General features: G+C 34.5%; 1 protein-coding gene and 1 non-coding gene across 9 annotated transcripts in view; one reads left to right on the top strand and one right to left on the bottom strand.

Moving 5' to 3' along the window:
* Positions 1-12,891, bottom strand: part of SDCCAG8 (SHH signaling and ciliogenesis regulator SDCCAG8) — a 268,342-nt gene that overhangs the window by 135,695 nt on the left and 119,756 nt on the right. The gene's annotated exons all lie outside the window — the stretch shown is intronic.
* Positions 8,261-8,333, top strand: TRNAE-CUC. Its single transcript has one exon. It is a non-coding gene; the product is annotated as a tRNA-Glu (tRNA).

Raw genomic sequence — 12,891 nt, 5'->3', positions numbered from 1 at the left:
TACAGGCCAATACCACTGCTGCACATAGACGTAAACATCCTCAACAAAATACTAGCAAACCAAATCCAACAACACATTAAAAGGATCATACACCATGATCAAGTGGGATTTATCCCAGGGATGCAAGGATTCTTCAATATATGTAAATAAATCAATGTAATACACCACATTAACAAACTGAAGAATAAAAATCATATGATCATCTCAATAGATGCAGAAAAAGCTTTTGACAAAATTCAGCACACATTTATGATAAAAATTCTCCAGAAAGTGAGCATAGAGGGAACCTACTTAGACATTATAAAGGCCATATACGACAAATCCACAGCAAATATCATTCTCAATGGTGAAAAACTGAAAGCATTTCCCCTAAGATCAGGAACAAGACAAGGATGTCCACTCTCACCACTTTCATTCAACATAGTTTTGGAAGTCCTAGCCATGGCAATCAGTGAAGAAAAAGAAATAAAAGGAATCCCAATTGGAAAATTAGAAGTAAAACTGTCAGTGTTTGCAGATGACATGATACTATACATAGAAAATCCTAAAGATGCTACCAGAAAACTACTAGAGCTCGTCAATGAATTTCGTAAGGTTGCAGGATACAAAATGAATACAGAGAAATCTCTTGCATTTCTATACACTAACAATGAAAGATCAGAAAGAGAAATTAAGGAAACAATCCCATTTACCATCACATCAAAAAGAATAAAATAGCTAGGAATAAACCTACTTAAGGAGGCAAAAGACTCAGAAAACTATAAGATACTGATGAACGAACTCAAAGATGACACAAACAGATGGAGAGCTATACCATGTTCTTGGATTGGGAGAGTCAACATTGTCAAAATGACTATACTACCCAAAGTAATCTACAGATTCAATGCAATCCCTATCAAATTACCAATAGCATTTTTCACAAAAGTAGAACAAAAAACTTTACAATTTGTATGGAAACACAAAAGACCCTGAATAGCCAAAGCAATCTTGAGAAAGAAAAATGGAACTGGAGGAATCAGGCTCCCTGACTTCAGACTATACTACAAAGCTACAGTCATCAAAACAGTATGGTACTGGCACAAAAACAGAAATATAGATCAATGGAACAGGACAGAAAGCCCAGAGATAAACTCACACACCTATGGTCACCTAATCTATGACAAAGGAGCCAAGAATATACAATGGAGAAAAGACAGTCTCTTCAATAAGTGGTGCTGGTAAAACTTGACAACTACATGTAAAAGAATGAAATGAGAACACTACCTAGCACCATACACAAAAATAAACTCTAAATGAATTAAAGACCTAAATGTAAGACTGGATACTATAAAACTCTTAGAGGAAATCATAGGCAGAACACTCTCTGATATAAATCACAGAAAGATCTTTTTGGATCCACCTCCAAGAGTAATGAAAATAAAAACAAAAATAAAGCAATGGGACCTAATTAAACTTAAAAGCTTTTGCACAGCAAAGGAAACCATAAAAAAAAATGAAAAGACAGCCCACAGAATGGGAGAAAATATTTGCAAATGAAGTGACTGACAAGAGATTAATCTCCAAAATATGCAAACAGCTCATGCAGCTCAATATCAAAAATAATAATAATAATAATAAAGCCAAACAACCCAATCAAAATATGGGCGGAAGATCTAAATAGACATTTCTCGAAAGAAGACATACAGATGGCCAAAAAGCACATGAAAAGATGCTCAAGATCACAAATTATTAGAGAAATGCAAATCAAAACTACAATGAGGTATTACCTCACACTGGTCAGAATAGCCATCATCAAAAAATCTACAAACAATAAATGCTGGAGAGGGTCAGGAGAAAAGGGAACCCTCATGCACTGTTGGTGGGAATGTAAATTGGTACAGCCATTATGGAGAACAGTATGGAGGTTCCTTAAAAAAATAAAAATAGAGCTACCAAATGATCTAGCAATCCCATTCCTGGGCATATATCCAGAGAAAACTGTAAATTCAAAAGGATACATGCACCCTAATGTTCACTGCAGCACTATTTACAATAGCCAGGACATGGAAGCAACCTAAATGTCCATTGACAGAGGAATGGATAAAGAAGATGCAGTATATATATATACAATGGAATATTACTCAGCCATAAAAAAGAATGAAATAACGCCATCTGTAGTGAAATGGATGCACCTAGAGACTGTCATACTGAATGAAGTAAGTCAGACAGACAAATATCATGATATTGCTTATATGTGGAATCTAAAAAAAGGGTACAAATGAACTTATCTACAAAACAAAAATAGAGTTACAGATGTAGAAAACAAACTTATGCTTACCAGGGGTTAAGCAGGGGAGGGACAAACTGGGAGACTGGGCTTGACATCTACACACTACTATATATAAAATAGATAACTAATAAGGACCTACTGTAGAGCCCAGGAAACTCTACTCAACACTCTGTAATGTCCTATATGGGAAAAGAATCTAAAAAAGAGTGGATATATGCATACATATAACTGATTCACTTTGCTGTACACCTGAAACTAACACAACATTGTAAATCAACTATACTCTAATAAAAATTAAAAACAAAAAAAGAGAGTCACAGATGTAGAAAACAGACTAATGGTTACCAAGGTGGAAGGGGGGAGCGATAAATTGGGAGACTGGGATTGACATATATACTCTACTATATATAAAATAGGTAACTAATAAGAACCTACTGTATAGCACAGAGAACTCTACTCAGTACACTGTAATGTCCTATATGGGAAAAGAATCTTACTGGATATATGTATAGGTATAACTGATTCACTTTGCTGTACAGCAGAAACTAACACAACATTGTAAATCAACTATACCCCAATAAAAATTAATTTAAAAATATAAAAAATAAAAGTAGGGTATATTTCTGATTATAAACTATATGTATATATACCTTTTTTTACATCTTTTTAAATAGGATTTTTTTTTTTGAGAAGTTTCAGGTTTACAAAACAATTGAGCAGAAAGTTCAGAAATTTCCCATAAATCCATCTCTCCCTCCCACATAAAGTTTCCCGTTATTAACATTTTGCTTTAGTGTGATACATTTATTACAATTGATGAAGCAATATTGATACATTATTATTAACTAAAGCCCATAGTTTCTATGAAGGTTCACTTTTTGTATTTCTTTGACTTTTGACAAATGCATACTGCCATGTATCCATCATTACAGTATTATATAGAATAGTTTCAGTGCCCTACAAATCATCTGTGCTTCAACCCTTCTTCCTTTCCCTTAACCCCCTGGCAACCACTGGTCTTTTACTGTCTCTATAGTTTTGCCTTTTTCCAGAACGTCATATAGTTGGAATCATACTGTAACATAGTCTTTTCAGACTGCCTTCTTTCATTTGGCAATACACATTTAAGTTTTTTCTGTGTCTTTTTGTATCTTGATAGCTCTTTTCTTTTTATCTCTGAATAATATTTTATTGTATGGATGTAATACAGTTTGTTTAACCATTTACCTACATTTACCTACATCCAATTTTAAGGCAATAATAAATAAATCTGCTGTAAACGATCTGTATATAGGTGTTTGTGTGGACATAAGTTTACAACTTATTTGGATGAATACCTAGGACTACAGTTCCCAGTTTGTATGGTAAGACTATGTTTAGCCCTATAAGAAATTGCCAAACTGTTTTCTAAAGTGGTTGTACCGTTTTGCATTCCCACCACTAGTGGGTGAGAGTTCCTATTGCTCTACAATCTGGCTAGCATTTGATGTTCTTACTGCTTTGGATTTTATCAGAAATGTATTTTGCAATTTTTTTCTCCAGTCTGCGATTTGTCTTTCATTCTCTTGATAGTGTCATTTGCAGAGAAAAAGAAAAACTATATATTTTATATAAATTAAATAGAATGAAATAAAGAATTTCATTAAGAGAAGTTCTATTATATACTTCTCCTGATTTCCTACGGAAAAAAATCTTAAGAAATGAATGCAAAACCCATTTAAAAAATTTTATGTCATCTTAATCCTGAAGGATAACCTTACTTGGAAAGAAAAGGTAGCATATAGGAACTATTTTAATCCAATGGTAGTGATTTATCCCTGCTACTAAACATTATGTGACTTAAAAATCATTTAATAATCATTAATAGAGGGTAATTTATTTGTATACATAAGGAGAAAATGAGGAGAAAAGAAAAAAATACTACAGAACAGTAGGAAGACTGGAACCCTTCCTTGCACAGTGAGAAAGAAGAACCTGCGGTTTTGAAGCTGAGAAAATTTGACAATATGAATTTATCACTCAGAACCCAATGGATGAATTCATAGAATATATTTAGAAAAGTAAAGTGGCATATGATATTGAAAAATAAAACATAACAATCTATCACTTGGGAGATACACAATAGTTTCTATCAAGTTCTGTGTGGGTAAAAAATATGTACTCATTAGAAATTGAGTATTTACCCCCTGACACTTTTATTACCTCCTAGATATTAAGAATGATTTTATCAAACCATTAATAAGGCTTTGTCTGGAGCTACACTAGCTACCTGTGGCTATTTAAATTTAATTTAATTAAAATAGAGAATGTAGCTGCTCAGTTGCGTTCATCACAAAAGTGCTCAACGGCCGCATATGGATGATGGCTGCCTTATCAGACAGTGCAGGTGTAAAATATCTCATCATCACAGAAAATTCTACTTGATAACACTGGTCTAGAATATAGCCAAATTTATTTCTAAGACTCACTCTCCAAACTAGACTCTTGGAAAACCAGCCTAGGTAAATAAAAAGATATTATTAGTAGTAAGAAAGTCATTTTAGAAATGGACAAAATGGCTGTCCTCTTTACTGTAGTAGATGTAGAAGTGTAAGCAGCTCCTTTGCCCCTTTTCTGTTTGTTCATTCCTGTTTTCCTCCAGTCTTGATCATAAAGACGAGATTACCAGGCAACATTTAATCTAGTTCCTGATTTCTGCTTTACTGAATGTACACAATGCCTTGCCTAATCTATTGATTCCTTTCCTGGATTAGAAGGAGTAAGAATGAAGAATTAAGTAGTTAAAGAATGATTGACTCTCTACCCCTAGCTTCCCTTTAGTAAATTTGCAGGTGGACCCCACAGGTGCAGTTGGACCATGTGGGCAAGACAGCCTCCAACTGCAGGTGGACCACGTGAGCAAGACAGCATCCCAAGGAAGATCAGGAGAAGTCAGCAGGTCTGCATGCAATGGAAAGATGATGAAGAATCTGACCTCCTGCCTTAATGATTACGATTGTTTCCCCTTTTTCCCTTTAAATATTGTCATGGCTGAGCAGAATCTTCAGAGTTGGTCTCTAGACACAAGTCTACCTTCTCCCCAGATTGCTCTCTTCTCTGAATGAAGCACCTTTCCTTTCTATTGACACTTGCCCCTCGATTATTGGCTTTTGAGTGGCAAGCAGCCAAACTTGAGTTCGGTAACAGAAGGTTGCTGTTATCATGGTTATCACTGTTGAGGGCACACAACATTGGTTTAATATATTTTTACTTCAGGCCTAACAGTAACACTGATACCAGCTATCATTTTTGAGTGCTTACCATGTGTCAGGCGCTGTGTTAGCATTCTGTACTTTTAAATTTTGTATTTTTAATATCATTTTGTGTTCATGACAATCTTGTAAAAGTAAATATCCTATCCTTGTTTTACAGATGAGAAAACAGACACAGACATTTAGTGACTTATACAAAATTACATGGTGGCAGAGATGAGATTCAAAATGGGATTAGTCTGATTTCAAGTCCTATAATCTTTTCACTATACGGTATATTGTCTCCCTACACAAACCTTCTGGATGTAACAGAAGATGAAGAAAAAAATGACACAATGTGCTTTCTAAAACCTCTTGGCCTGCAATTTGGCATGGGTAGAAGACACAGACAGACACTGGGGGAAGATTAACTCAGATGGCTGGGATCAAACGTCACACTAGCGAACACAAGGCTCTCAATTTGCAAAGCACTGGCCAAGATTCACTTTGAAGAAGCATTTCCCCATGAGACTTTAGGGGTAGCCTTGAGGAAGTGGAGTTTGGATGCACTTAGCCTCAGGTCCCAAAGTTTACATCACAAAGATTCCACACAGCATGAAAGTCAACGTGGCACTTGATCTTTTAGCCTCCCCAATACAGTATGTAACATTTTGGTGAAACTTTTCACTTTTTGGTTACTAAATCAATTCTTACTCTAAGCAAATATTCTTTAAATAATTTTAATACCAGGTTTTTTTCTTTCCATAATGATAAGAGAAATGGCATCAACTGATCACATACTCAGAAGCACTTCCTTAGAGCTAAAGTAGCTCTCAAAACAAGTTTTCAAAACAGATGACATGGGTCTATGGCAGAAAAAGAAGTGCCTTTCTAAAAGTATGTATCTAAAGAAGAGAAGAATTTAAGACACCTGATACAAAGCTGATTCTGTTACATTGTGACAATACAGCAGCCTTTTTGGTTAAACCAAGCTTACACTGCTGTTCTGTGATGCCAGAAAATTCATGGGCAAAAATAAGAATCATTGCAGCTCTGTGGTCAGTATACAAAAAAGAGCTGAGGTGATAGCACTACTTTTTTGGGCTGGTTTAATAAATGCTTTATGCTTGCTAGGAGTAGAGAAAGGGCTTGCTTTGCACTCTCATCACAGACAAAATATCAGGCCACTCATAAAGTCTATAATTATTTTTCTTTAAAATACTGAGGTGTTGGACTTCCCTGGTGGTGCAGTGGTTAAGAATCCGCCTGCCAATGCAGGGGACATGGGTTCGAGCCCTGGTCCAGGAAGATCCCACATGCCACGTAGCAACTAAGCCTGTGCACCACAACTACTGAGCCTGTACTCTAGAGCCCATGAGCCACAACTACTGAGCCTGCGCACCACAACTACTGAAGCCCGAGCACCTAGGACCCGTGTTCTGCAACAAGAGAAGCCACCACAATGAGAAGCCCACACACCACAATGAAGAGTAGCCCCTGCGTGCCGTAACTAGAGAAAGCCCACGTGCAGCAACGAAGACCCAATGCAGCCAAAAATAAATAAATAAAATAAATAAATTTATAAAAAAAAACACTGAGGTTTTTTTTTTGTCCCCAATTCTACTATGTTCTTTCAGTGTTCTAAAATGGTGCAACATTAACAACATTCAAATCATCATATGCTTACACATTCACACTGTAAACACCATGGAGAGAGAGATCTTGGCCTTTTATGTCTGCTGATGTTAAGAGTTTAGGTATTGTTGGAAATACAAAGGAGAATAAAGATGATTCTGGATGAGGTAAAATGTGAAATAAGATGTAACTGTTGGAAAGCCATAAAAAAGAGGTGATAAATTTTTGAAATGATGCATTGCAAAAAAGTTGTTAGGTTGCTATGAACATGACTAAGAGCTAGTTGTGGGTCACAGATCAAAATGGATAAAAAAGACCCCACACTGTGGGTAAAAAGAAGTGAAGTTAAAGAACCCAAAGTTGAAGTAAATGGAAGATTCTTAAATTTATAAAGGAAGACGGAAGATTCTTTAAATTTATATAAATCTGCTAATTGCTGACCATACCACATGGTCAGCATCTATCAATGATGTGGAGTTAAAATGGTCTGAGAATAAATTCTACATTGGTTCAATACCAGAAAATGTATCAAGAGCTGCACTAAAAATGATAGCCATCTATCATGATGATAAGAAAGAATCCACCACTTCAGAGGTATACCTGCCACCTACCCAGGCTGCATTCTTCATCTTCTACCTGGAAGCTCCCCTGTTTCTGCTCTATAGTTTGATGTCAAGGGCCCTCAGTGGATGCAATCTCACATTGCCCTGCTGTGTGGTACATTTCATCCTTGTCTTCATTCATTATGATCACAGAATCAGATGGCTGAGAGTTAACATTACTGCAACAGGAATATATGATGGAGTTGCAATGTCTAACAGCAAGAAAGAAACGGAAGAAGTGTAAGTGACTCCGAATACCATTCAACTCAGTAAGTGGACATCTTGGAATGAATATGAAGAGTGAGACATGAATCTATTGAGCACTTCATCAGTCAAAGTGCATGTGTACCTCTCACAGTATGAGCATCCCACCACACTAAGTATAATTTCATAGAACATATATTTCGTACACATGAGCTCTCAAACACAAGCTAACTTGTTTATATCTGGTCCCTGTCTGAATAAACAGTAATCTGTCCCAACCATAAAAGTAAAATGATATGAATTAAAGTTTTTGAGGGAATTCCCTGGTGGTCCAGTGGTTAGGATGCCGCACTCTCACTGCTGAGGGCCCAGGTTCAATCCCTGGTCAGGGAACTAAGATCCCGCAAGACCTACTGCTGCAGCCAAAAAAAAAAAAAAGAAAAGGTTTTTGAGAAACAGTATGAATGTCTCCAATGTAGTAGGAGTATATGGCTCAACACATATAAAATCAATAGATACAAATCCATGTAGACTATGTAAATTATGAGTGATTTAAAAGATTTTAGAAAGTAATTTTGACCTTTACTTTTCCAGTTAAATTTAGAGCATAACCCCCTCCTGAAATGTCATGACACTATAGTGAAATATGCTGAGTTTATTTTAGTAGTAGAATTTATTTCAATGGGCTCACAGATAATTTTAGTTCTTTATTTATAAACATTCTAGAGGTTGAATGGGTCAGTTGTACTTTACTATATTTAATAGGAGGAATTACTTGCTTTTGCTATCATTAGTGAAGACCTTGGGATTTGTCCCTACAAACATCAAGGGTCTGCTGTAACTTCAAAGACTTGAAAACAGCTTCTGAGCACTGTCTCCTACCCTCCCCCCACTCCCAGTTGCAAGTTGACTGAATCAGTAATACCTGACTACTGGACAACTACAAAGTTTAATGCATCGGTAAGTAAAAACTTCCTAGGAATGGTTGCTTGATTGCTTACAAACCCACCTAAGTGAATTATCATCCAAGAGAATATTTCTATGTTTTATTCACAGCAGTACCATGAGAGCTGTGTTAGTGGAGTTAATAAACTCAAAACACGTTAGATCTTTGGCAGTTTCTTGTTTTACAAAGCTGGTAATCCTGTGGCATCTATTCTACTGCACGTATCTTAAAATGTTGCATGGGGACATTTAAACAGTCTTGTAATGTTTTTTGTGGAGAGAATATAACTAAAAAGACTAATGCAGGTCTAAATTCCTGTGTACTTATGAAGGAAATGCTTTAATATGCTGTAACCACCCATGTTATAACTTTTAAAACAAAGAAAGACTCAAAAAATAACTGTTTGGCTTCCTATTTTCTAGAAGGAAATTTATGTCACCAATGTACGTAACATTCCAATTTAATAAAAGGAGAAACCATTTTACATTTAAAATGTTAAAATATAAAACTGACTTTATGGGAATGTAAATTGGTGCAACCACTATGGAAAATGGTAATGGAGAGTCCTCAAAAGATTAAAAATAGAACTACCATACAACTGAGCAATTTCTCATCTGGATATTTATCTAAAGGTAATGAAATTACTATCTCGAAAACACATCTGCACCCTCATGTTCATTGCAGCATTATTTACAACAGCCAAGACACAGAAGCAACCTAAGAATCCATTGAAAGATAAATGGATAAAGAAAATGTGGTATACACACACACACACACACACACACACACACACACACACACAATGGAACATTATGCAGCCATAAAAAAGGAAATCCTGCCATTTGTGACAATATGGATGGACCTGAGGGCATTATCCTAAGTAAAATAAGTAAGACAGAGAGAGACAGATACTGTACGATGTCACTTATATGTGGAATCTGAAAAAAAAACAAACTCACAGACACAGAGAAAAGACTGGTTGTTGCCAGAGGTGGGGAATGTGGGGGAGGGCAAAATGGGTGAGGGTGGTCAAAAGGTAAAAACTTCCAGTTATAAGATAAATAAGACATTAGTAAAAAAAAAAAAAAAAAAAAAGCCAAGAATAAACTATGACTCCTTCTATTCTTTCCTGAGAATTGGGGCCATGGTCCTTTGGCTGAGGGGCAGGAGAGGGTGGTCAGGGAAGATAACCCCACTGTTTCTGAGATAAAAGTCACCAATGCAAAGGAGTCTTTGACTTGAATTTCCTAACAAATTAACACAAATTTTTTTAATAGTAGTAATTCGTGTTAAAAAACTGTTAGACCTAACTCTAACCCAATCCTTTTGAAAACACTTCAAAAATAATTTGCTAGCTACAATAAGTACATTCAAAAGAAAAATAAACCTGGAGTTGCTCCTCTCAAAATGAACTGTATTAAAAATAGGAAGTTCTCTTTTCTGATGGGGCATCTTTATATAAAAAGATTGGTGTTTTCAAAGATCAAAAACTTTATTTGATATGCTTTTCTCTCTGATGAAAGAGGAACAATCTAATAAGTACAAAAGCTGGAAGATTAAAAAAAAAATTACTAAAGAAAAAAATCTACAAATAGTTACTGCAAGCTCAAATGTTCAATACAGTTAGTTGACTTTTATCACCATTTGAAAAATAGTTTTATTACCAATTGAGAAAACCACCCAAAGTAAAAATAAAATAAAATAATTCCAATTTAGGAGAACAAACAGTTATTTTATTCCCCCTTAAACAATTCCTTCTCAACCCCTCAGTTCAATAGAATAAATATTTTTGAGTACCTATGTATCTACTATGTGCCAGACATTGTATAGTATGTATATTATATATTATATATATAACCCGGATTATATATGTAATCCAGGTGGCCAATTACAAATATATATCCAATCTGTCTACTCTTCATCTCACTCTGTCTTTCTTGTCCTTTATAACTATTAAAATATAAACTAATTTTCTATCATTTTGATTAAAAAGCAAACCCAGTGATACATCTAAACTGTTATATCATTTCCTCCTCAAATTTATAATCATCTGGGCTATGGTAAATAACAGAAATTACTGCCATAATCTTGTTTAGTTCTTATAAAAATTTATAGCAGAAAATGTCTTACAAGCATTAATATTAAGGCTCCAGGATTCATGTTAAATGAAGTCTACCCATAATTTTCAGATTATATTACTAAATTTTGGGTATAATTTTGTTCCTTATAGCTCTGTATATTAAAGCTGTGAATATTTTCCAATAGAATAATTCAATTTAAAATACATTAGAATACATTAGAAGCAGCTCTATTTACAACAGCCAGGACATGGAAGCAACCTAAGGGTCCAACAACAGATGAATGGATAAAGAAGGTGTGGCACATATATACAATGGAATATTACTCAGCCATAAAAAGAAACGAAATTGAGTTATTTGTAGTGAGGTGGATGGACCTAGAGACTGTCATACAGAGTGAAGTAAGCCAGAAAGAGAAAAACAAATACCGTATGCTAACACATACATATGGAATCTAAAAATTAAAAAAAAAAAATGGTTCTGAAGAACATAGGGGCAGAACAGGTATAAAGACACAGACGTAGAGAATGGACTTGAGGACACGGGGAGGGGGAAGGGTAAGCTGGGACGAAGTGAGAGAGTGGCATGGACATATATACACTACCAAATGTAAAATAGATAGTGGGAAGCAGCTGCATAGCACAGGGGGATCAGCTCGGTGCTTTGTGAACACCTAGAGGGGTGGGATAGGGAGGATGGGAGGGAGACGCAAGAGGGAGGCAATATGGGGATATATGTATATGTATAGCTGATTCACTTTGTTATAAAGCAGAAACTAACACACCATTGTAAAGCAATTATACTCCAATAAGATGTTAAAAAAATAAAATAAAATATATTAGAATATATGATTACAATAACTGGTCATATTGCCCACTACTAATTACAGTGTTCTTGATATTGCAGCATTCTTTATGTGTAGAAATGTGACTAAACACAAATAAAAAATAAGAGTAAATATAAAACCACACTAAAACAATTTTAATAAACAAGAGAATGAAAGGCATTTTCAAGTAAGATATCCTTATATCTTTATATTTATTTATTATATTTATCTATCTATAAAGATAAATAAATTTAAGTGAACTGAAAATACTGCTAATTCTAAACTTATATCTGATTTTGCCACCAGAAACATTATAAGTAAATTTAAATATGTGAAGTTTGTTATGTATTTATGGTTTATAAAATATCTTTTTATTACTAAATGTATTTACAATGATGTCAGGTTCTCATTATGAGATTAAAAATATTTAAAAGACATCAAGGATATCATTTATAATTCCAAATTAAATAGTTTTTTTCAAAATTGAGACTATTATTTTACACGAATTGTAGCATAAAGTTCAGTGCAATGTGGAATTTCAATAATTTCCTATATTTTCCATTAATGCTTTAAATGTAGTATTTTTTTTTAAATGTAGTATTTTTTCAGATACTATCGTTACAGGAATACCAATATAATATTCAAGTATACTTTTCAAAGCCAAAAAGTTTTTAGAGTAGATATAAAAGTACTGACAACTACAAAATCACAATTTCCAAAAACAAAACCTATTAAATAAAGCTGTTCCTATTCCAATAATAAGCATGATTTTTCAGTTACTTTATCAGCCATTAAAAATTGTGTAAAAATAAATTAGCCCATTTGTTCTTACCTAGAAAAACAGGAAATGCTGGCATAACTATTTTGTCTCAGATGCTGTACACATTTTTATTATTTTGCAAATAGAACAAATTAAAACTCTTATACTCCATGTTGCTTTTATAGGAGTTGTCAGAAAAATATTGGTTAAAAATTCTGATTCCTAAAGGGAAAATACAAGATAGGTTTTGGGCAATTTTGCACCTAACTTTCAAGACTTCAGTGTACATTTTTAATTTATCAAATAAAATTTCTCTTCCTTAAATGTTGTGCTGGCTATAT

The sequence above is a fragment of the Balaenoptera musculus genome, chromosome 1 (assembly GCF_009873245.2).
Source record: "Balaenoptera musculus isolate JJ_BM4_2016_0621 chromosome 1, mBalMus1.pri.v3, whole genome shotgun sequence".
Taxonomy (NCBI): domain Eukaryota; kingdom Metazoa; phylum Chordata; class Mammalia; order Artiodactyla; family Balaenopteridae; genus Balaenoptera; species Balaenoptera musculus.
This window is presented reverse-complemented; position numbering and strand designations above follow the sequence as displayed.